This window comes from Geotrypetes seraphini, chromosome 3 (genome assembly GCF_902459505.1).
Source record: "Geotrypetes seraphini chromosome 3, aGeoSer1.1, whole genome shotgun sequence".
NCBI lineage: Eukaryota > Metazoa > Chordata > Amphibia > Gymnophiona > Dermophiidae > Geotrypetes > Geotrypetes seraphini.
The window spans coordinates 299325080-299347348 of record NC_047086.1 but is presented as its reverse complement, the minus strand read 5'-3'; the positions used below and the strand labels follow the sequence as shown (position 1 = coordinate 299347348).

The following is a 22269-nucleotide window of genomic DNA, read 5'->3' as shown; positions in this document are numbered from 1 at the left end:
CCAACCCTTTCCCCAGTGTTACCGATAAACCTTTTTTTGATTCTCCTGATGCTATTTCTCCCTTGCTCTCTAGAGGGAGTCAGAGAGCACGAGTGCAGAGCACCCATCCCCCCCCTCTCAGGCCCAGGGTTGCTGATAGGAAATTCTTCCCACCTGAGAGTTGGGGGCGGTGCTGCAAACTAGTTGCCCAGAAAGGAAAGCTTCTGGGAAGTCAGTTAAAAGGAGGAGAGGCACAGGACAGGCAGGAGAGCTCAGGGCTAGGAGATACTGATGGCAGTTCTCCACTGGAATCTATGGAGCTGATGGAAGCCGGAGAAGAATCTGCTTTCAAGGAGAATGAAGAATCCCAAGCCATGGAAATTGACCTAGATTCTTCTGCAGCTCCAATGAGTGAAATTCTTCCAATGGAAGTGGGCTTCCTGGAAGGCAAGCCGCTCGAGGAATAAATGTGAGTAGCTGTGACCTTATTATATGAAGGACTTCCATGATTATGCATTGCCCTGTGGGAGCTTTAGTAATCAAGACTCCAAAAGATTGAAAGACTTTTGTGAAGGTTTTTTTTTTTCTTTGTGTTTCTCTTCCATGAGAAAGGACTGTTAACAGCCCAGGTAGTGGGGGTTCGCCTCACGTATTTTTGTGGTGGGATTGTGGGCCTGTTTGGCAGTTTATCACCACGTGAAGCGCACTACCTGCCCAGTATTCTAGCAGCTGGGTAAGTCACAGCCGTAGCTCTGACTAGTGCTATGGTAGTTAATTCAAAGACTGTTTGTATTTTGAATATTTTGTTTTTCATTGCTGAGAAATAAGTATGGGCTGAAGCCAATAGCCTGAGTTTTGGAAAGACTTGAACTTTTGAACATTTCCATTTTGGGACAGTTTGCTGTTTTGTGCTTTTTTTTCTTTTTACTATTTGGGACTATTTGCTAAACGCAGGAATATCCTGACAAGATTTATGTTTACTACCAGTGCAAGAATAAACCCTGATTTTGATTTAAGTAACTACCCTTACCTGGTGTGGCAGTGTTTTTCTTCCACTTTTATTTTTCCTTGTGCAGTTCACCGCGGCTCACAAGAGCACAACTCCCTTGTCCCAGCCGCTCAGGGCCCATTGTCCTGAGCCGGTTGGTGACACCTTTTAGAGGAAAGGTTTCAAGGTGAACGCTCAAGGAATCAACCAAATTTCAGCTATGAGAGCAGGACAACTTAACACAGACTTCACCCACTATCATTTTTCAAGTACCTTTCTTATTTCTAATCTTAATGTATATTTTCTGTAAACCGCTTAGAACCTAACGGATGTAGCGGTATATAAGAAATAAATTACATTACATTACATTACATATCTCCCTCCCAACTGACTCTCACCTGCAACTGTAGCATCTGGAATGTTTACACCCTGGTTACCAGGGCGACCAGCAAGTACAATGCAAGTGCATGGCTGCACAGAATAATTTTTTCACCCCTTTACAGTAGGAAGAAGGGAAGAGAGAGGGGTGGGTCAGTGAAAAGATGCTAAGCATGAAGGGAGAAGAAATAGGGGCAGCGGAGAACAATACTGATCATAGGAGGTGATAGGGGCAAAGAGGAACATGCAGGGCAGGGCAAGACAAAGATACAGAGGGAAACTGATGAATATAATGGCAGGATCATATCAGGATACTCTGAGAGCAAAATTTGAAACTGGAAGAAGGAAAGAGACAAAGGGGAGATTTTGAACAGGACCGATGAGGATGTAGATGGATGCTGGACATGGAGAGAGAAGAAATGTCAAACAGAAGACGTTGCAAAGACAAGAAAAATAACAAAGCATAAAACAGACACGGATCAAAGGTAGGAAATATTTTATTCAGTATATATTAATTGGAATATGTTAGCTTTTGGAAATGTGCATCTGATAGTTTGTATTTTAGTTTCTTTAGCATTTCTGTATGTTGAATCTGATTTCTTGAAGTTTCTAGTTCAGTTTTTTTGCCTTCGGGTGTTTTTAATGTGTGACCAAGGTGCAGTAATTCTGCTAGCATACAGTATTTGTGAGGAAATCTTGTTGCAGTTCTATTTTTTCCCACTATGTAGTGTATTGTGTTTTAGGGCCCAATGTGCTGTCTTTTCATGCATAAGAACATAAGAATTGCCTTACTGGGTCAGACCAATAGTCCATCCTCATGGTGGCTAACCCAGGTCACTAGTATCTGGCAAAAACCCAAAGAATAGCAACATTCCATGCTACTGATCAAGGGCAAGCAGTGGCTGCCCTCATGTCTGTCTCAATAACAGACTATGGACTTTTTCCTCCAGGAACTTGTCCAAACCTTTCTTACAATCAGCTACACTCTCCGCTCTTACCACAACCTCTCGCAATGTGTTCCAGAGCTTAACTATTCTCTGAGTGAAAAAAATTTCCTCCTATTGATTTTAAAAGTATTTCCATGTAAATTCATCGCGTGTCCCCTAGTCTTTGTAATTTTTGATGGAGTGAAAAATTGATCCACTTGTATCCATTCTACTCCACTCAGGATTGTGTAGACTTCAATCATATCTCCCCCTCAGCTGTCTCTTTTCCAAGCTGAAGAGCCCTAACCTATGAGAGGAGTTCTTTCACTTTTATCATCTTGGTCGCTCTTCTGTGAACTTTTTCTAGTGCCACTATATCTTTCTTGAGATATGGAAACCATAATTGAATGCAATACTCCAGGAGAGGTCACACTATGGAACGATATAGAGGCATTAATATATTAATATAAGATATATTCTTAGTCTTTTTAACCATTCCTTTTTAAATAATTCCTAGCATCTTGTTTGCTTTTTTGGCCGCCGCCGCATATTGACTCCTCAGTCATTAGTGGTGGTTTAGAAGCTCTCAATAAACAAACATTGGGTGGAAGGTTTCATCATAGTGTCTACAATAACACCCAGATCTTTTTCTTGGGCAGTAACCCCCAAGGTGGACCCTAACATCTGGTAACTGTGATTAGGGTTATTCTTCCCAATGTGCATCACTTTGCATTTGTCCACATTAAATTTAATCTGCCATTTAGATGCCCAGTCTTCAATCTCCTAAGGTCTGCCTGCAATTTTTCACAATCTGCATGTGTTTTAACACCTTTGAAAAGTTTAGTGTAATCTGCTTGAGGTTGTTGCTCTTCCTGTCCTAGGAGTTAGTGCTGTTATGGTTTGGTAAGGTTCTGAGTGTGTTTTTGCCCATTTTTGTATAGACTTTTGCAGTGAAGGGATTATTTGCTGGCCTTACTTACCAAAATATTAGAAATGGTTTTAGAGTCTCAGGGCCCCTTTTACAAAGCCGCAGTAGCTATGCTGCCATGGTAAATGACTCAAAACCCATAGGAATTAAGAACATAAGAAGTTGCCTCTGCTGGGTCAGACCAGGGGTCCATCGTGCCCAGCAGTCCGCTCCCACGGCGGCCCATCAGGTCCATGACCTGTAAGTGATCCTTTGTCTAAAACCTTTCAATCCCCATTATTCTTCTATCTATATCCCTCAATCCCCGTATCCTTCAGTTTTGTAAAAGGGGCCTTAAATTATGAGACACTGCCTCTTGAGGGATCTTTAAATACAAATACAATCCTGGGCCCACACTGTGCAAATGAAATTGAATGAGTCCAAAACAAGACTTCTATGGCTCGGCCCAAAACTAGACCAACTACCCACCTCTGTCCCACTACCCTCTGGCTCAACTCTGCAGCTTGAGTTTTTGAGCAACGTTCTGGGCGTCATCATTGATTCCACTTTGTCCTTCAATGACCACCTCCAACCCTTGGTAAAAAAATGCTTTTTCAGCCTTCATATGCTGAGGAAAGTTAGATCCTGCTTCCATCAAAACCATTTTACCCTCCTTGTCTAATCCATCATCCTTTCCAGATTAGACTAATTCAACTCTATCTACTTAAGCCTAACTAAGAAAAACCTTCATAGACTTCAGCGGATTCAGAATGCCGCAGCCAAGCTCATCTTCGCTAAAAGTAAATTTGACCATGTCTCTCCACTCCTGTCCAAACTTTACTGGCTTCCGATAACCGCCAGGGTCCACTTTAAATGTGCCTGCCTAGCTTTCAAGATCCTACACAGTATCTTCCCTCCCTTTATCCCTCTTACATGGAATTCTTCAAACCCTAATACCACCAGACCCCTCCACAAATTAAAATTTTCCTTCCCCTCGCTAAAAGGCATTTCCCATTCAGGAAAGCTAGGGACCTCCCTCCCCTTCAAAATCACTGAGCTCTGGAACAACCTTACCTCCCCTCTTTGGAACTTGAGCTCTCTCCAAGTTTTCCACAAACATCTGAAAACCTGGCTTTTCTCAAAAATGTAAGCCCTCTCCAACTTTGGAGCCTCTCCCCTCTTCAGAACTTGAGCTCTCTTCAAGTTTTCCGCAAACTTCTGAAAACCTGGCTTTTCTTAAAAATGTTAGCCTCTCTCCAACTTTGGTATCCCAAGTCCTCAAAATCTCTTCATATCTGGCTTCCCTAGTCCTCTAAATATTCTTCATTCTTCGACCTCTAACCCTTTATTGTAGTTCCTTCCTACTACATCTCCTGTAAACCGTGCCGAGCTCCGAACGTGGATAAGATGCGATATACAAACCTAAGGATTAGATTAGATGAATTGTTTCTACAGGTATGTTGGCTGAGGGCAAGTGGGATGTGTAAGAGAGAAGAGAGGCAGATTAGTTCCAGGCCTCTATGTTGGTGTAGGTATCATCTACGAGCACTTTTTTCAATCTGCTTTAATTTAATTGCCTAAAACCTAGATACTGTATATCTATTGAAGGTTATACCTTTTAATTTTCTTGCCATTTTATTTTTTTGCATTTGATACTTATTTATAGACTTAGGCCCCATGCCCAGTCACACCTACTTTAGTCTCCCAACACAGTCCCTCGTTCTGTATTTGGTGAAGGTCTGTCTGCGTTTAAGAAAAATACAAAGAGGCAGAAAAATATAAAAGTCACTTATAAGAAAAAAATAATTCCTAAAGATCGATCTTGAATAAAGATTCCAAAGCTATGAATAAGCACTCTACCAAAATTGTTGTTATGATAGTAGCCCTGAGAACCGCTTTGTATGTTTTAGGAAATCTTGCTAAGAGAATTCAGTATTTACACGTTACTCAGATAAGTTGCATTTTTATTTACTTGCACTGTATATTTTTGTATTTTCATATTTGCTACTTAAGACCTTCCCAATCAGTGGGTTCGGCCACATGGACTGTTGCACTTCATGTACTTAGTAGGACCGATCTTGAATATAGCAGCACATTTCATTCAGCCTTTACTTTATAGACACCTTGGTAAGTTTTTTTAGACCCCAGGGAATGGTTTAAAAAACTTGAAAGAGATATTATGATGTATAGAGTGGCCTCAATTAGTCACTGAATTTGTGAGTGCTACAATTGAGCTAGTTGCCTACAGCCTGGCTTTCCTGGGTAGGCCCATTCTTGCTATTCTAGCTAAGCAGGGTCAGGCTTGGCTAGTACATGGATGAGGGATCACTGGAGAATATTAGGTGCTTTAGGCTGCAGGGTCTCATGTTGGGCAGCAGCAAAATAGTGGAGCCACACACTGCACAGGAAAGGGCAATGGCTAAACCACTTCTGTACTCTGTTTTGAAACATCACAGGGAAGATTCCTCACTGTGCATGCAGCCATCAATAGTTGTCATAAAGGCATACTGACACCATCTTGGTTTAAACTGCCCATAGTTATCTAGAGCAGTTGCTCTATACTGAATAATCTTAGCAAGATTTTCTAAAACCATGCAAGTATTTTAGATCAAAGATTTTTATTGATTTTAACGTGTAAAAAGTACACATGGGGGTGTAGCTCGGTGGTAGAGCATTTGACTGCAGATCAAGAGGTCCCTGGTTCAAATCCAGGTGCCCCCTTGCGCAAAGATGACTTGCTCTTTATATCCTTTGAAAACCAAGACCCTTTAATTTAGGGGGAGTGTGTGGCGCAGGGGTTAAAGCTAAAGCCTCAGCACCCTGAGGTTGTGGGTTCAAAAACCCACGCTGCTCCTTGTGACCCTGGGCAAGTCACTTAATCCCCCCCATTGCCCCAGGTACATTAGATAGATTGTGAGCCCACCGGGACAGATAGGGAAAAATGCTTGAGTACCTGAATAAATTCATGTAAACCGTTCTGAGCTCCCCTGAGAGAACGGTATAGAAAATTAAATTCAAATTCAAACAAGGCAAGATACAAAAGCAAAGAGTCATAAGATATTATCAATATAATATAATACAGCAAGCAGTCCTATGCCTATCTAGAAGGAGGAGAGTATCAGCACATCATGCAGCCAGAAGCTCATGTAATATCCAAAGCACAGAGAGACACCGGAGCCATACACCTATAGGAATGTGTGCTTATTCATAGTTTTTGAATCTTTATTCAAGATCAATCTTTAAGAGTTATATTTTCCTTATAAGGGACTTTTATATTTTTCTGCCTGTTTGTATTTCTCTACATATAATCTATTGCCAGTTTCTCTGGGGTGTTTTTTTTTTTGTATTTACAGATTGTATGTGAAGAAGTCATCTGATTTAAAGTTGTTTTATGTGTGGTAATAATGGTAGGTAGGGAGACTGGGAGGGGAGAGGCAGGGAGGAGAAAGATTGGGGGGCCCCTCTTTAATTTCTGCCCTGGGCCCCAGCATGTCTAAAACCGGCCCTGGCTGCTGCTGCTAAGGATCACAGGCAGCCATCAGTGTCACCAGAGGTTCATCTGGACCGAATCTGAGGATGGGGTAGTCTGAAGAGCATTTGAGAGCTCAGGTAAGGTGTCTGCTGAGGGTTAGCAGATTTTCCATCTGGAAAATCCAGACCCCTAGATCTGCCCCCAGGCCTGCCCAGTCCCACCAGTCCCGTCACAACCTAGTTCCGCCCCATCACATCCCCCCGATCCCACCTCCAAGCCCGCCCCAGCCCCACCTCCAATCCCGCCTCCTGCTGCCTGTTCTCATCAGGCAGCACATCCGCGGCCCTCTTGCACAAAGGAAAGCTTTTCAAAACCCAGACAAAATGCTGGGTTTTGTAAAGCCGTCTAGAGACCCAGACGTGTCCTCAAAAGGAGGACATGTCCAGTGAAATCCGGACATCTGGTAATCCTATCCTCATGACATATTTTAATTTTAGAATGTAGTTTTTGATCCATGGTGCTCGGGCTCCAGAAGTTCATTTAAAATTAGTTTTTTGTGTGTGCTTGAAGGGTCTGGAGGTCTTAGGAATATGGGCTGAGGAGTTGTTGGATCTGGTCCAGGTTTAAAAGGCACTACTGCAGAATGCATTCAGATATCCTGTGGTAGTTTTGTGATCGACATGTGCTTCTCACTTGCTAAAAATAGATTTTGTTTTTTTAGCAAAGAGGTGTGTTTGGGGGTTGGTGAGTAGGCATGCCTTGCCCTAATTGGCTAGCATAACTACACTAGCACATCATTAGTCTGAGAGACCCTATCACCTAGAAAATAGGTAGCAGTATGGGCTCATGGGTTACTGGCCATGCACTAATTTGGAGATTAGCACATAACCATTAATTCTGAAAGTAGAAAATGCAGCCATTTTATAGCTATGCTAAAAGTGGCCTTGGCATGTGGGAAACACATGTGCAGGCCTCTTTTTAGCACAGCTTAGTAAAAGGGTCCCTTTATTTGTTAAAGTTGGTGTTTTCGTAGCAGAGTGGAGCACAGAATTTGGTAGTCCTGTTTTTAAGGTCCTGACACTCGGAAACATGACAGGGAATTTACTCTCTTCTTCCCATCCCCCTTACTAAGCTGCGGTAGAGGTTTCTACCAAAGCCTGGAGTGCTAAATGTTCCAACACTGCTCCGACACTCATGAGCGTCGGAGCAGCTGTTGGAGCATTTAGGAACCCGGGCCATAGTAGAAACCTCTACCGCGGCTTAGTAAAAGAGGGCCTTTAATTTTTTTGGAGAATGATTTCTGATGTTTTTTGGGAGAATATTGATGAAAAATAGCACAATTTAAAGTGCTTTGAAATTTTGGAAGAAATATTGTGATTTTAGTTTAGTCTGGTATGAGTTTAAAGTAAATTTGAGTTACGTTTGTAGTCATTTTTGTTGTAAAACTATTAAAAATTATCATTTCCAATGTTAGCCTATGTAGAAAATGGAATTCAAAATCCTGTAAAATATTAGTTCTGTACATGCAAAAGTTAGAAATATTTTTCATGTGCATTATTCTGATCGAAGAAAGGGAGCAACGGCAGGTGAAGTGACATCATCTGATTCACTGTTGCCTTAGTAACGGCTTTGGTGAAGGCAGAAGAGCTGAAGAACTGGAAAAAAAAAGTCTGTGGGAGTGTCTCTGAGAGAAGGAAAAGGTTGAGAAATTGTGTTTGAGGAGCTGAGAAATGTTTGGCCTTGATTATATTTATCAAAGTAGAGTGACTGGAATAGAGTTTGGTAAAGAATGATTTTTTAAACTATGATTTTAAATATGACGCTAATGGAGGTTACTGAGACTGCTTATGTTTGGCTGCTGCTCTGAAAGAGTTTACAGGATTAACAGAAATTGTCTGTTTAATTTGTGGATGATAGGGTTGTTCTGGTCAAGTAAGCTGTGGATGGCAAGTCCTGTCAGTAAAAGGTCCAAGGTGAAAGGCTTAAGTGATCCTAGTGTGACTATGGCCCTGTGTGATCCTACTTGGCTGCTGCTTCATTTGGATTGATTACAAACTAGACACGTGCTCTTCATTAGCACAGGGACCAGTTATAGTTTAAGACCACAATTATTTCTTTAATTTTAGCTAGCTAGCTGGCCCAGCAGGTTTCTAATATAAAAGAGTATGGCACAGTGGTTAAAGCTACAGCCTCAGCACCCTGAGGTTGTGGGTTCCAACCCATGTTATTCCTTGTGACCCTGGGCAAGTCACTTAGTCCCCCCATTGCCCCAGATAAATTGGGAGCCTGCTGGGACAGATGGGGAAAAAATGCTTGAGTACCTGAATAAATTCATGCAAACTGTTCTGATCTCCCTTGGGAGAACAATATAGAAAATTAAATAAATGTAAAGCTCCCAGATGGTGTTCCTGTGGAAAGGGTAGATGTGAATTGCTTGTTTAGTCTTTCCAAAAATATTAGGACTAGGGGGCATGCGAGGAAGCTACTAAGTAGTAGATTTAAAACAAACTAGAGAAAATATTTCTTCACACAACGTGTAATTAAACTGTGGAATTCATTGCTGGAGAATGTGGTGAAAGCAGTTAACTTAGCAGGGTTTGAAAAAGGTTTGGATAATTTTCTGAAAAAGAATTCCATAGGCCATTATTGAGATGGCTTGAGGAAATCTACTGCTTATTCCTAGGATAAGCAGCATAAAATCTGTTTTACTACTTGGAATCTAGTTAGGTACTTGGAACCTGAGTTGGACCACTGTTGGAAATAGGATACTGGGTTTGATGGACCTTCGGTCTATCCCAGTATGACAATTCTTAAATTCTTAGAAACATAGAAGATGACGGCAGAAAAGGGCCATAGCCCAAGTCTGCCCACTCTATTGACCCACCCCCCTTGATTTTACCTCTTTAAAGAACCCACGTGTGTATCCCATTTCTTTTTAAAATCCGGCACACTGCTGGCCTCAATCACCTGAAGTGGAAGTTCATTCCAATGATCAACCACCCTTTCGGAGAAGAAATACTTCCTGGTGTCGCCATGTAATTTCCCACTCTTGATTTTCAGCGGATGCCCTCTTGTGGCCGAGGGCCCTTTAAGAAAGAAGATATCATCTTCCACTCGATACGGCCTGTGATATATTTAAACGTATCTATCATGTCACCTCTCTCTACGTTCCACGAGCGAGTATAGCTGCAATTTATTCAGCCTTTCTTCATACGGGAGATCTTTGAGTCCCGAGACCATCCTGGTGGCCATTCGTTGTACCGACTCAACTCTCAGCACATCTTTTTGGTAATGTGGTCTCCAGAATTGAACACAATATTCCAGATGAGGTCTCACCATGGATCTGTACAACGGCATTATGACTTTGGGCTTCCGGCTGACAAAACTTCTACAGATACAACCCATCATTTGTCTTGCTTTCGATGAAGCCTTCTCTACTTGATTGGCAGTTTTCATGTCTTTGCTAATGATCACTCCCAAATCACATTCTGCCTTAGTCCTGGCTAAGGTTTCACCATTTAGTGTGTAAGTTTTGCACGGATTTCTGCTGCCAAGGTGCATGACTTTACATTTTTTAGCATTGAAGCTTAGCTGCCAAGTCAAGGACCACTGTTCCAATAGAAGTAGGTCCAGCGTCATACTGTCGGGCAAAGTGCTCTTACTTATTATGTTGCATAGTTTGGCGTCATCGGCGAATAATGTGATTTTACCTTGAAGCCCCTGAGTCAGATCTCCTACGAATATGTTGAAAAGGATCGGGCCCAAGACCGAACCCTGCAGCACTCCACTGGTCATCTCTGACGTTTTGGAAGGGGTACCGTTTACCACCACTCTCTGAAATCTACCGCTTAGCCAATCATTGATCCATGCAGTCAATGTTTCTCCCAGACCCATAGATTTCATCTTGCTCAATAACCTGCGGTGTGGGACGCTATCAAAAGCTTTACTGAAGTCTTAAGTACACAACGTCGAGGGACTCCCCCACATCCAGCTTCTTTGTTACCCAGTCAAAAAAGCTAATTAGATTGGATTGGCAGGACTTTCTCTTGGTAAATCCAAGTTGACGGGGATCCTGTAGAGCCTCCTCATCCAGGATCGTATCTAATTTATGCTTAATTAGTTTCCATGAGTTTACTCACAATGGAGGTGAGACTCACCGGCCTGTAATTCGCAGCCTTTGTCCTGCAGCCCTTTTTGTGGAGTGGGATGACATTAGCTGTTTTCCAGTCCAAGGGGACTCTTCCTGTATTCAGGGAAAGATTGAAGAGCACGGATAATGGCTCTGCCAGGACATCACGCAACTCTCTAAGCACCCTGGGATGTATATTGTCCGGCCCCATGGCTTTGTTCACTTTGAGTCTTGATAGTTCGCATTAGACGCTGCTGGGTGTAAACTCAACATTCCAAAACGGGTCTTCCGTGCTTGCAGCTGTGGACCGGACCCTGGTGCCTCGCAGGTAAAGACTGAGCAGAAGTATTCATTTAGTAGTTCGGCTTTATCGGAATCTGATTCTGCATAATTCCTGTCTGAATTCCTGAGGCGTACTATCCCATCTGTGTTTTTTTTTTTTCTATCACTGATGTACCTAAAGAAGGATTTATCCCCCTTCTTGATATCCTTTGCTAGATTCTCTTCTATACGAAGCTTGGCCTCTCTGACTGCCGTTTTGACAGCTTTAGACCTGGCTAGATAGTCTTCTTTTGCCTCTCCTTTTCCTGACTGCTTGTAGGAAATAAATGCTTTTTTTTTCTTTTTAACGAGGTCCGAGATTTCTGTAGTGAACCACTGGGGTCTATTGTTTCTCCGTCGTTTGCTTACTGTTTTTATATAGCGTTTTGTTGCTTCGTGTAGGGTAGATTTCAGGGTTGACCACATAGCCTCAGAAAAAAGACAGAGATAGGCCTATTACATCTTTACCATATGTAGCTGAAGTTATTGAAAAGGTTGTATTTGTTCAATTTATTGACTTTCTTTATACTGAGGTTGAGGGGTGGTAGACAGGAGTAGTTACAAAATTATTTTTCATGGAGAGGGTGATGGATGCCTAGAATGTCCTCCTGAGGGAGGTGTTGGAATTCAAAAAAGCATGGGTTGAACACAGAGGATCTCTATCTAGAATATAAATGGGAAAATTTTCATGGTCTGAATCCCGCAAAGGAGATGGTTTAGATAGGCTGGAGTAAGCTTCAACGGCAACCCCAGTAGTTGGAACCTAAGGACAGTATCGGGTGAACTTCTAAGGTTTGTGGTCCAGAAGAAACAAAGAAAAGACAATTCAATCATGAAATTGTAATGCATGTAGGTACAGGGCAGACTGGATGGACCGTTCTGGTCTTCTTTATCTACTGTCATTTACTAGGTTTCCAAATTTTAGATACCGAAACTCTCTTGATCTCAATGTTGTACATTGTACATGGGGAATTTGATAAAGGAAATTGTGTCTTTTTCATCAGCTTAGATATCTCTGTTACGTTTGATTCTATAAATCAGAATATTTTACTTTGTTGACCTGTCAGTTGGGTTTGGTGGTGTTGCACTTCAATGGTTCTGTTCATTTTTGTCACACAAAATGTTCTAGGCTACAAAAAAATCAGCAGAAATCAAAATTAGAATTGAAATTTTGTTGTCTTTTTCTAGTGTACCACAAGGACTCTGCTTTATCTGCAACTTTTTTTTTATTATTTTTAGATCCATGTGTGTCCCGTTAGGGAGATGTGGACTTCAGTATAGAATATGTGCTGATGCCATTCAATTTTTCTTCATAATTGAGAATACAATTCTTAAGAGCCTTGATCTTTTATGCTTTTATTTATGAACGATTAACTGTTGGATGAAGTCAAATCGCCTTAAATTGAACGTGTCTCAAACTCAAATAATGTTGTTGTCATTCTATTATTGATATTCCCAAGTCTTTTTGCATAGATGGTGTTAAAACTGATTTGGTTGAGAAGGTAAAATTATTATGGGCTCTTTTTACTAAGCTTCGTTAGCATTTTTAGCGCGTGCTGCAGAATAGTGCACGCTGCCCCCGCACTATGTGGAAAAACTAACGCCAGCTCAATGGAGGCATTAGCGTCTAGCACGCGCTAAAACCGCTAGCGCAGCTTAGTAAAAAGAGCCCAATGTGTTATTCTTGACTCTGCCCTAACTATGGGCTCCTTTTACAAAGCCACAGTAGAGATTTCTACCACAGGCCGTCAAAGTAAATGTTCTGATGCTCCTAGGAATTCTGTGAGCATCGGAGCATTTACCTTGTCGCCCCGTGGTAGAAACCTCTATTGCAGCTTTGTAAAAGCTAGTTTATGAGAGATCAAGTAGATAAAACTGCATTGTCTTTCCCAAGCTCAGAACATTCAAACTTCTAAGAGATTATCTCAGTCCATGAAATTTTAGACTAATGGTGCAAAGTGTTATTATTCCACATTTTGGCTATTGTAATAGTTTAATTGAATTACCAAAAATGGCACTGGTTGCCAATTGAGGCACAAATTTTATTCAAGTTTTCCTGCTTTTGCTATAAACTGGTGTGGGGAATGGCCCAAATTTAACTATTACCTCACTTCGAACTTTACACCCCATAAGGACAACCAGAAATCGCAACCTCTTTGCCTACCCGAAGGTCATAAGTTGCAAATACAGAACCTTTCTAGATAGAACTTTTAAGTTTCAAGCTGGCAGACAGCAAACCTGGCTAGGCAACTTCACTGACAAAGCCAGGCAGACCTATGGTGCCTTTCGGAAAGAAATCAAGACCGCTGTATTCAATAGATTTATTTCCCAGCCAGACAACGCCCCCCCCCCATCCTAAAACTTTTCTCTTTATGCTAATACTACGCTTCTTCACAAATGTATTCTGTTCTTCTCTTGACTATTCAGTGTCTTCCTCACCATCTGTATTCTGTAATTCGCTGACCATCCAGCCCCTTTGATGTAAAATGTTTAAGATTATACTGTAACCTATCTGTAACCTGTAAACCAGGGGTGTCAAAGTCCCTCCTCGAGGGCCGTAATCCAGTCGGGTTTTCAGTATTTCCCCAATGAATATGCATTGAAAGCAGTGCATGCACATAGATCTCATGCATATTCATTGGGGAAATCCTGAAAACCCGACTGGATTCCGGCCCTCGAGGACCGACTTTGACACCTGTGCTGTAAACACTACTCAGTGACTTCCTACCTGTTCTCACCTTGTAATTCGCTGACTGTACAGCTCTCTTTCACTGTAAACCGCCTAGAAGTCGCAAGATTATGGCGGTATAGAAAAAATAAAGTTTTTTATTATTATTATTACAATAGCACAAAGAGCCAGATTTTATAAATGGCACCTAAATTGGCAGATGCCTTGAAAAAAGGTGCTAGCTGCATGTCAATCATGCTTAGGCACTGTTTACAGATTCGCACCTTACAGTACCTATCACAAAACTTAGGCACCGGGAATATAGTCCAAGGTTTTACTGGCCTACATTGGAATTTTTTCAAAATCGTGCCTCTGTCTCCACTCCTAAACACACCCATTTAGGCATTAGGCACCTACCTTTTATAGAATTGGGTAGGCGCCTATCAGACAAGTAAATTTTTTACCAATAATAATCTTGTTAATGCTCATTTAGGTGATTAATGTAGGCGCCTAACAAAGGTGTTCTTTATAGAATCTGGTCCAAAGTACCACTGCTTGTGTGTTATATGGTTTATGTAGATTTGACCATATCTTGCCAACACTGATGCATCTTCATTGGCTTCCAGTGAATATTGAATTCAGTATATAACTATTACTGTTTTTTAAAGTTTAGACTAATTTTGTACCTGTTGCAATTGAATCAAGTTTACATGTGCATCTAGTTTCAAGGTAGTTACTTTCTGTATCACGTGGAGGAGCATTTTTGATATGACGTCTTAAGTCCAAGTTTAGACCAAAATGTCCAAAAATTCAGTAGAGAAAATGACTATTTTCAAATCAGAAAAATGGCTTTTTGTTTTGAAAATGACTATTTTCTAGATGTTTTTGAGCTCGGTGGATCTATCTTTTAGGACCATTTTCGAAAACAAAATGTCCAATAGAAAAAATTCACAGAAACAAGCTATTAGGATGTAGGAGTGACCAGCATTCTTAGCAGACTGGCCACACAGACATCTCAGCAGAGCAGAGGGGCACTCTAGAGGTACTGCAGAGAACGATACATACAAAATCCCAGGTACAGATCTCATCATAACTCGCTTATATTGTATGATTAGCCCTCTAAAACCCATCCCAAAAAACTTACTGTATCCACCTGTACACTAATGCCTGTCATCTTTATGTAGGCACAATAGGTTTTGGAGGACCCATTATACAATATAAGTGGGTTACGGTGACAGTGGCGTACCTAGGGTATGTGGCACCCGGGGCCCATCATTTTTTGACACCCCCCATGTAAAAAAATATTTTTTGTAATAACCATGAAAAATAAATGGTCATAATAGAAACAGGCACTGAAAATTTTCTTTTATTGAACCTCATATATGTAACCATTAATCCAAACATAACATAAATTATGTCTGAATTGTCATGACATCAGAAGTACATATGGAGTAGTTGCAGGTGATGCTTGGGACAGTTCTGATTGTGTTAGTTTGGTTTTATGTGTTTTTTGAATAGAAGGGTTTTTATTTCTTTTTTGAAGGTTTTGTAGTTTGTGGTCGAGGTCAATAGGTTGTAGAATTGGGGGTCGAGCGTTAGGAGGTTGTTGAACAGTTTTTTTTTTTTTTTTTTTTTTTCTTTTGACGATTTTGGTTGGAGGGTGTGTAAATGGTGTACGAGTTCTCCTATGTCTGGTTGAAGTGGATTTAATTATTTAGCTAAAGAAATTAGTTACCCCCCTCCCATTCCACACACATTAATTCTCTTCCATTATAAAAAACACTAAGTTTCCAAAAAAAAAAAAAAAAATACATTAAAATAAAAAGTGAAAACAAAGGCCCCTATAGATGAAAACATAACATAAGAATAGCCTAACTGGGTCAGACCAATGGTCCATCATGTCCAGTAGCCCATTCTCATGGTAACCAATCCAGGTCACTAGTACCTGGTCAAAACCCAAAGAGTAGCAACATTCCATGCCACCGATCCAGGGCAAGCAGACACTTCCCCCATGTCTTAATAACAGACTATGGACTTTTCCTCCAGGAATTTGTCCAAACCTTTCTTAAAATCAGCAATGCTATCTGCTTTTACCATAATTTCTGGCCACTTCATTTTTAAGCTTAGATCTTTTCTTCCAAACAGAGACCTTGCTAGATGTCAAATACAGAAAGAACAAGGTAACTTCACAAGGACTTAGCTGTGCAGGAAATGTGAATCTCCTCATACACCCACCATATAGTGCAAAAATGTGCAAAGGTCTGGTTTTTTCTTTCGATCACTACATAGCCTAATGCCACAAAAGCAGCGCTGTTACAAACATTCTGAAGGTCAATGCTAAGGTTAACAAAGTTTCCTTCCTTAGACCACAAGGAGATACTGACAAACCACTGGAAGAGATCCCAAAACAACTACCCAGGCACAACACCCAAAGACCCACTCAGTGTGTGAACCAGTTGAATGGAGTGGACTAACTGGGGGATGGAAATGGGCCCGGAGTTTGCTCAGCAGAATTTCCCAGACCACCTCTTCCTCTCAACACATTGACACGCTGCCGCCACCATCACCACCATTAGGAACACCTCACTGGTTAGGCCAGCAATGCTTATAAACTTTATAAAACATATCATTATATTTTCTTATAAAGCACATATTTTAACTGAATTCTCCGACATCCTCAGCCTTGCCATTCACAAAAATAGAAGGAAGAAAATTTCCTGTTTCCTGCTGTCTCATGTCCCCGGCCTATACAATATTTTTCTTCTGCAGACCCTTCAAAAGTCTGACCAAATCCTCGTTTCACTTGCATTATAAAGTACTGAGGATGCCATTTCTCTCCAATCCCAGGTCCTAAAGTCTAAGACAGTAGTGCAAACTAGTGCTGCCCGATTCAAGAAAAAAAAAAAAATTTGTTTCGATTCAGCCTATTGAATTGGTTTATCGATTCAACTTTCCTGCCCAATTGGGTGTTTGTTTGTTTTTTCAAACATCCTGGTGGGTTTATTTTATAGCTTTTTCACCCCCCTTTGGCTTCTCCTAACCACACTGGCGCCGTGGTGTAAATAAAATAAAGAAACAAAAAGGACTTTTCCTCTCTGTTAAATCCTAGCTCATGTTTGCAGTCTAACACCAGCTCTGGCAGGATACACATTTCAAATCTGACATATTGTAATCACAAAACAGAAAATAAAATTAGTTTTTCTACCTTTTGTTGTCTGGTTATTTTTCAAATCTTGTTGGTCCAAGGCTCTGGTTGTCTTCTGATAACTTGCTTGCCAGGGTCTCCTTCTTCCTTCTTTCTGCATGCTAACCATCCATCTGCCATCTCTGTCCTCCCCGTTTCCCTTCCCTCTCCAGGAGGTCTGGCATCTATCCTTTTTTCGTCTCCTTCCACAGATCCATCTTTTCTTAACTACCCTTTCATCCAGCATCTCTCCCTCCTTCCCCACCACCCCAGGGTCCACCATCTCTCCCTTTCTTTTCCCAACTACCCTCCTATCCAGTATCTCTATCCCCCCTCCACACCATTCCTTGTGTCCAACTTCTCTCCCTTTCTGTTCCTTCCCTCTCTAAAAACTATGGTCCATCATCTCTCTCTCTCTTCTCTATTTTCTGACCCATTATTTCTTCCCACCCAAAGTCCGGCATATGCGCGTCTCTTTGAACCCCCCCATTCCCTCTGTATTTTTACACCAGGGCCCCCCTCCCTGAAGACCTGTGCCCCCCTTAAAGGTCTGCATCCCACCCCTGAAGGCCTGCATCCCCTCTTGAAGGCCTGTCTGCCTGTCTCCCCCCCCCTTGAAGGCCTGCCTGCCTGCCCGACCGCCCGCCCCACCCCGAAGGACCACTAGCCCCCCTGGCCTCCCTGCACCACCTATGAAGCACCCCGCAGCAGGATCGCGATGTCGGCGATCCCTGCGCTGCTTCGGCACTGCTTCCTGCGCTGCGGTCTCGCCCCTCCTCTGACGTCAGAGGAGGGGCGGGACCGCAGCTTAGGAAGCAGCGCCGAAGCAGCTCAGGGATCGCTGATATCGCGATCCCGCTGCCGGCTGCTTCTTGGTGGTGCAGGGAGGCCAGGTGGGCGAGCGGCCCTTCGGGGGTTGGGGGGACTGAACGGCAAGGCTGGGAGCACCCCCTCAGGGCTTGTCACCCGGGGCAGACTGCCCCCCCCACCTCCCCTTAGTACGCTACTGTACGGTGAAATGTGTATCTAGGACTTTTTATGTGACGTTCACTATAGTACCCTCTACAGTGCCCTCTAGAGTACCCTCTAGAGTGCCCTTCTGCAGATGTCTGTGCGGCCATCTGAAGCTGTCTTACAGGCTGGTATGTGCTGTTTCTTTTACACCTTTGAGTTTTGGAAGGGGGTTGGTGACCACTAGGGGAGTAAGGGGAGATCATGCCTTAATCCCTCCAGTGATTATCTAGTCAGTTTGGGCACCTTTTTGGCCCCTTATTCATTTTTATAAGAGGTCTAATTACAAATGTCTAAATGGTGCCCTTGACGTTTTGTTAAATGTTCAATTATCACTGCAAATGTCCAAATCCTAAGCTTGTCCTAAGCCTGTGCAAAATATTCCTTCAACACGCCCCTTTAGAAGTTAGACAAACAAGAGATGAATAGCCTAGAAAAATGTCTAAAATATGGATTTTGAAAATAAAGATTTGGATGTTTTAGCAAGAAAATGCCCAAATGCCACTTTTTGCTATTTTTTGGAAGTTTTTCTCTTTTGAAAATGAGCCCCTTAATCTACTTGATATTCAGTTCATCTGGAAGAATATAGGTCCTCAATATTTTACATAGCTAGCCTAAAACTTTGGAAAACTTTGCCTCTTTCTATGAGATCACCGAGAAACATGGAACATTTAAAGAGATTTTTAAAACTATTATTTCGATATTCAGGGCTCCTTTTACAAAGGTGCGCTAGAGTTTTTAGCGCACGCACCGGATTAGCGTGCGCTATAGTGCGTGCAACCCGAAAAACTACCGCCTGCTTAAGAGAAGGCGGTAGCGGCTAGCACGCGGCGCAATTTAGCGCGTGTTAAGGCCCTAACGCACCTTTGTAAAAGGAGCCCTCAATGAGAAATGAGCAAATGCCTGAGCTTACATGATATTACGTTTTTGGCAAATTGGAGAGAGATAATTTAAAAATTTTAATGAATGTTATTTGTTCATTTGAGTACAAAGTTAGTATTTGATTATTTATGTTAACACCTTTTTGTGCATGTTTATTGTAATCTGCCAAGGATAGTAGATTGTACAGAATATAACTTTTTTACTAAAATAAAATAACAGGTGTAAGTGGGTATGTCTGAATGTGGCAATAGAGCTCATAACAAAGTATTCTGTAAGTTTTTATATGTGAATATTGGATCTGTCCAGGTTTGGTCCATGTTCCTCCCTTGTAAGCTTCCCTTTACATTTACAATTACGAACGACCTGTTCTGGACTAAATTTCTCAATCTATTCTTCTCCGTTCCTCAGCCTGCAGATTCAGAAACCAACTGGCATAACTGGGTCGCACTCTCTGAGTCCACCTCGCCCCTCTTTCCACTAAAACCATTTCCTACTCCCGTAAGGCCCCTTGGTATCTCCCTTATCACAGAGAACTAAAGCAGAAATGTCGAGCTCTGGAGCGCAAATGGAAAAAAATCTAAATCCCCTATAGACAGACAGTCCTGGAGGGTCAATATCAAGTTTTACAATACAGTTCTAAAAAACGCAAGACAGAATTTCTACGGAGATAAAATCTCCAGATCCAAAAACCAGAGCAGTACTCTATTCAACATCTGGCGTTCCTTAACTTCCAAAAAAGGCTCCACCTTGGTCCCCTCCTCTCCCTCAGCTGATGTTCTGACAAAATTCTTCAACAATAAGATCACTACTTTGAGATGCTCCTTCCTACCTACAGTCCCCTACAACTCTCTGGTGCCCACTGACTCCAATTCTACCCTAATGACCTCCATCAAAGTCGACAGATCCTGGTCCACCTTTAAGCACATATCCAAATCCCCGGTCCTCAAACTCTGTCTCAAACTGAAATCCTGCAACTGCTCCTTAGACCCATTCCCCTCCTACCTATACGAGAAAATTCCCATGCAGGCCATCTCATCTATTACCGAACTCATAAACTCCGCCTTACACTCAGGCCTTTACTCCCCAGAAATGGGTCATATTGCCCTGACCCCACTACTGAAAAAATCTGACCTAGACCATCCAGCTATCGCCCAATAGCAAATATCCCTTTACTAACCAAGATGCTAGAGTCCATCATATCTACCCAACTCTCATCATATTTAGAGAGATTCTCTATTCTCCTACCTTACCAATATGGCTTTCATCCCAACTTCAGCACCAAATCCCTACTGACCTCCTTAATCTCAAAGGTTCAACTACTTCACTCTCGAAATAAGTTCGCCATCCTCCTACAATTCGACCTTTCCACTGCTTTTGACGTTGTTCATCATGATATCCTAGTCTAACAACTCTCTGAGATAGGCATTAACTCCACAGTCCTAGACTGGTTCTCAAAATTCCTACGTTCTCGTTCTTACACAGTCAACATGAATGGTTCCTCATCCGCCCCCTGGAAACCAATTTGTGGAGTCCCGCAAGGCTCACCTCTATCTCCTATTCTTTTCAACATCTATATGTCCGCCCTTAAACTCCTCCATCTATCCCCCCTAGAAACAATTTACACTTATGCGGATGACATCTTAGTCCTCCTCGAGACCGACCCAAACCTTACCAACCTCTCGGAGAACATATCCTCCTGTATAACGAACCTTCAATCCTGAGCCCATACTGTCCAAATGAAACTGAACGAGTCCAAAACTAAACTACTTTGGCTCGGCCCAAAACTAGACCAACTTCCCACCTCCATCCCTCTGTCCTCTGGCACCACTCTGCCGCTTGAGTTCTCAAGCAATGTTTTAGGCATCATCATTGATTCTACTTTGTCTTTCAACGACCACCTCAATTCCTTGGCAAAAAAATGCTTTCTCAGCCTTCACATGCTGAGGAAAGTAAGATCCTGTTTCCATCAAAAACACTTTACCGTCTTTGTCCAATCAATCATCTTGTCCAGATTGGACTATTGCAACTCAATCTACTTAAGCCTTACCAAGAAAAACCTTCACAGACTTCAGCGGATTCAGAATGCCACGACTAAGCTTATCTTCACAAAAAGCTTATCTTCACCGCTCCTGTCCAAACTTCACTGGCTTCCGATAAACACCAGGGTCCACTTTAAATGCACCTGTCTAACTTTCAAAATCCTTCACGGCATCCTCCCTCCCTTTATCCCACTTTCTTGGAACTCCTCAAATTCTAAAACCACCAGACCCACCCACAAACTAAAACTATCCTTTCCTTCATTAAAAGGCATTTCCCGTGCAGGAAAACTAGGGACCTCTCTCCCCTTCAGATTCACTGAGCACTGGAACAACCTTACCTCCCCCCTTCGGATCCAGAGCTCTCTCCAACTCTTCCGCAAACATCTGAAAACCTGGCTATTTCCAAAAATGTAATACTTACTCCTTCTCTGGCATCCTAAGCCCTCCAAATATTCTTCTTACTATATCCTTTAACCTTCATTGGAGTTCCTTTCTCTCCCAACTCTTGTAAACCGTGCCGAGCTCTATGATTGTGGAGAGGATGTGGTATACAAACCTAAGGTTTAGTTTAGTTTAGTGAAACAAGTTATACATGCCATTCATAGAATAACACTGAGTACTCAGTTAGCATTTATACTACTTCTACTATTTATTATGTCTATAGCACTACCAGATACACGTAGTTTAGTACATTAAACACTAAAGAGATGGTCCCTGCTCGAAAGAGCTTACAATCTAATTAAGATAAGACATACAAGACAAAGGTGAATCTTAGCATATTGCTCAGGTTGGGGACTATAGAGGGAATGACAGATTTTTATTTATTTATTTAAAAAAATTATATACCGCCTAAGATGGTGTTTTACAGGTTAACAGCTGGGCGAGACTGGAAATGAACCCTTACTTATATAAGTGCTAGTATTTTATAAATTCATGTGAATTGGTGCATAATTGTACACATCATGTTAAAGAAATGAGGGAGATAGTGTATATCTTATCTGCCGAGGATTTAACGATCAAGCGGAATATAAATATTATAAATCAATCAATCAATGTATGTGTTAAATAGGTGTATTGTTTGCAGTGGTGTAGTAAGGGGGGGGGAAGGATCCGCCCTGGGCGCTGTCTTGGTGGGGGCACCAGCCCCCATCCTCCTCTCCTTCCCCCTGCTCCTTCTCCACCTCCCCCACTACTGCACGTGTGCGCCCCTTCCCTTCCCTCATTCCTCTTTAACATTCATGACGTGAGCAGCAACCCCAACCTGCTGCTCATGCCAGCATCGACTCTTCTTCTGACATCACTTCCTGAACCTGAGCCTTGGAAGTGACATCAGAGGAAGAGCCAGCGCTGGTGCGAGCAGAAGGTTGGGATTACTGCTCGCGCCG

The 22269-nt window shown here is 42.1% G+C and overlaps 1 protein-coding gene and 1 non-coding gene across 3 annotated transcripts in view; both read left to right on the top strand.

Moving 5' to 3' along the window:
- Positions 1-240: 240 nt before the first annotated feature.
- The window catches only part of RGS7 (regulator of G protein signaling 7), a 495704-nt gene continuing 473675 nt past the window's right edge, over positions 241-22269 (top strand). The window contains exon 1 of one of the 2 annotated variants that reach the window (XM_033939445.1): positions 241-448. The gene's annotated coding sequence lies outside the window, so the exon portion shown is untranslated. Of the gene's footprint in view, positions 449-1680; positions 1831-22269 lie in introns of those variants that run through there. The other variant, XM_033939446.1, reaches the window with a different exon arrangement.
- On the top strand, positions 5828-5899 carry TRNAC-GCA. The gene has a single exon. It is a non-coding gene; the product is annotated as a tRNA-Cys (tRNA).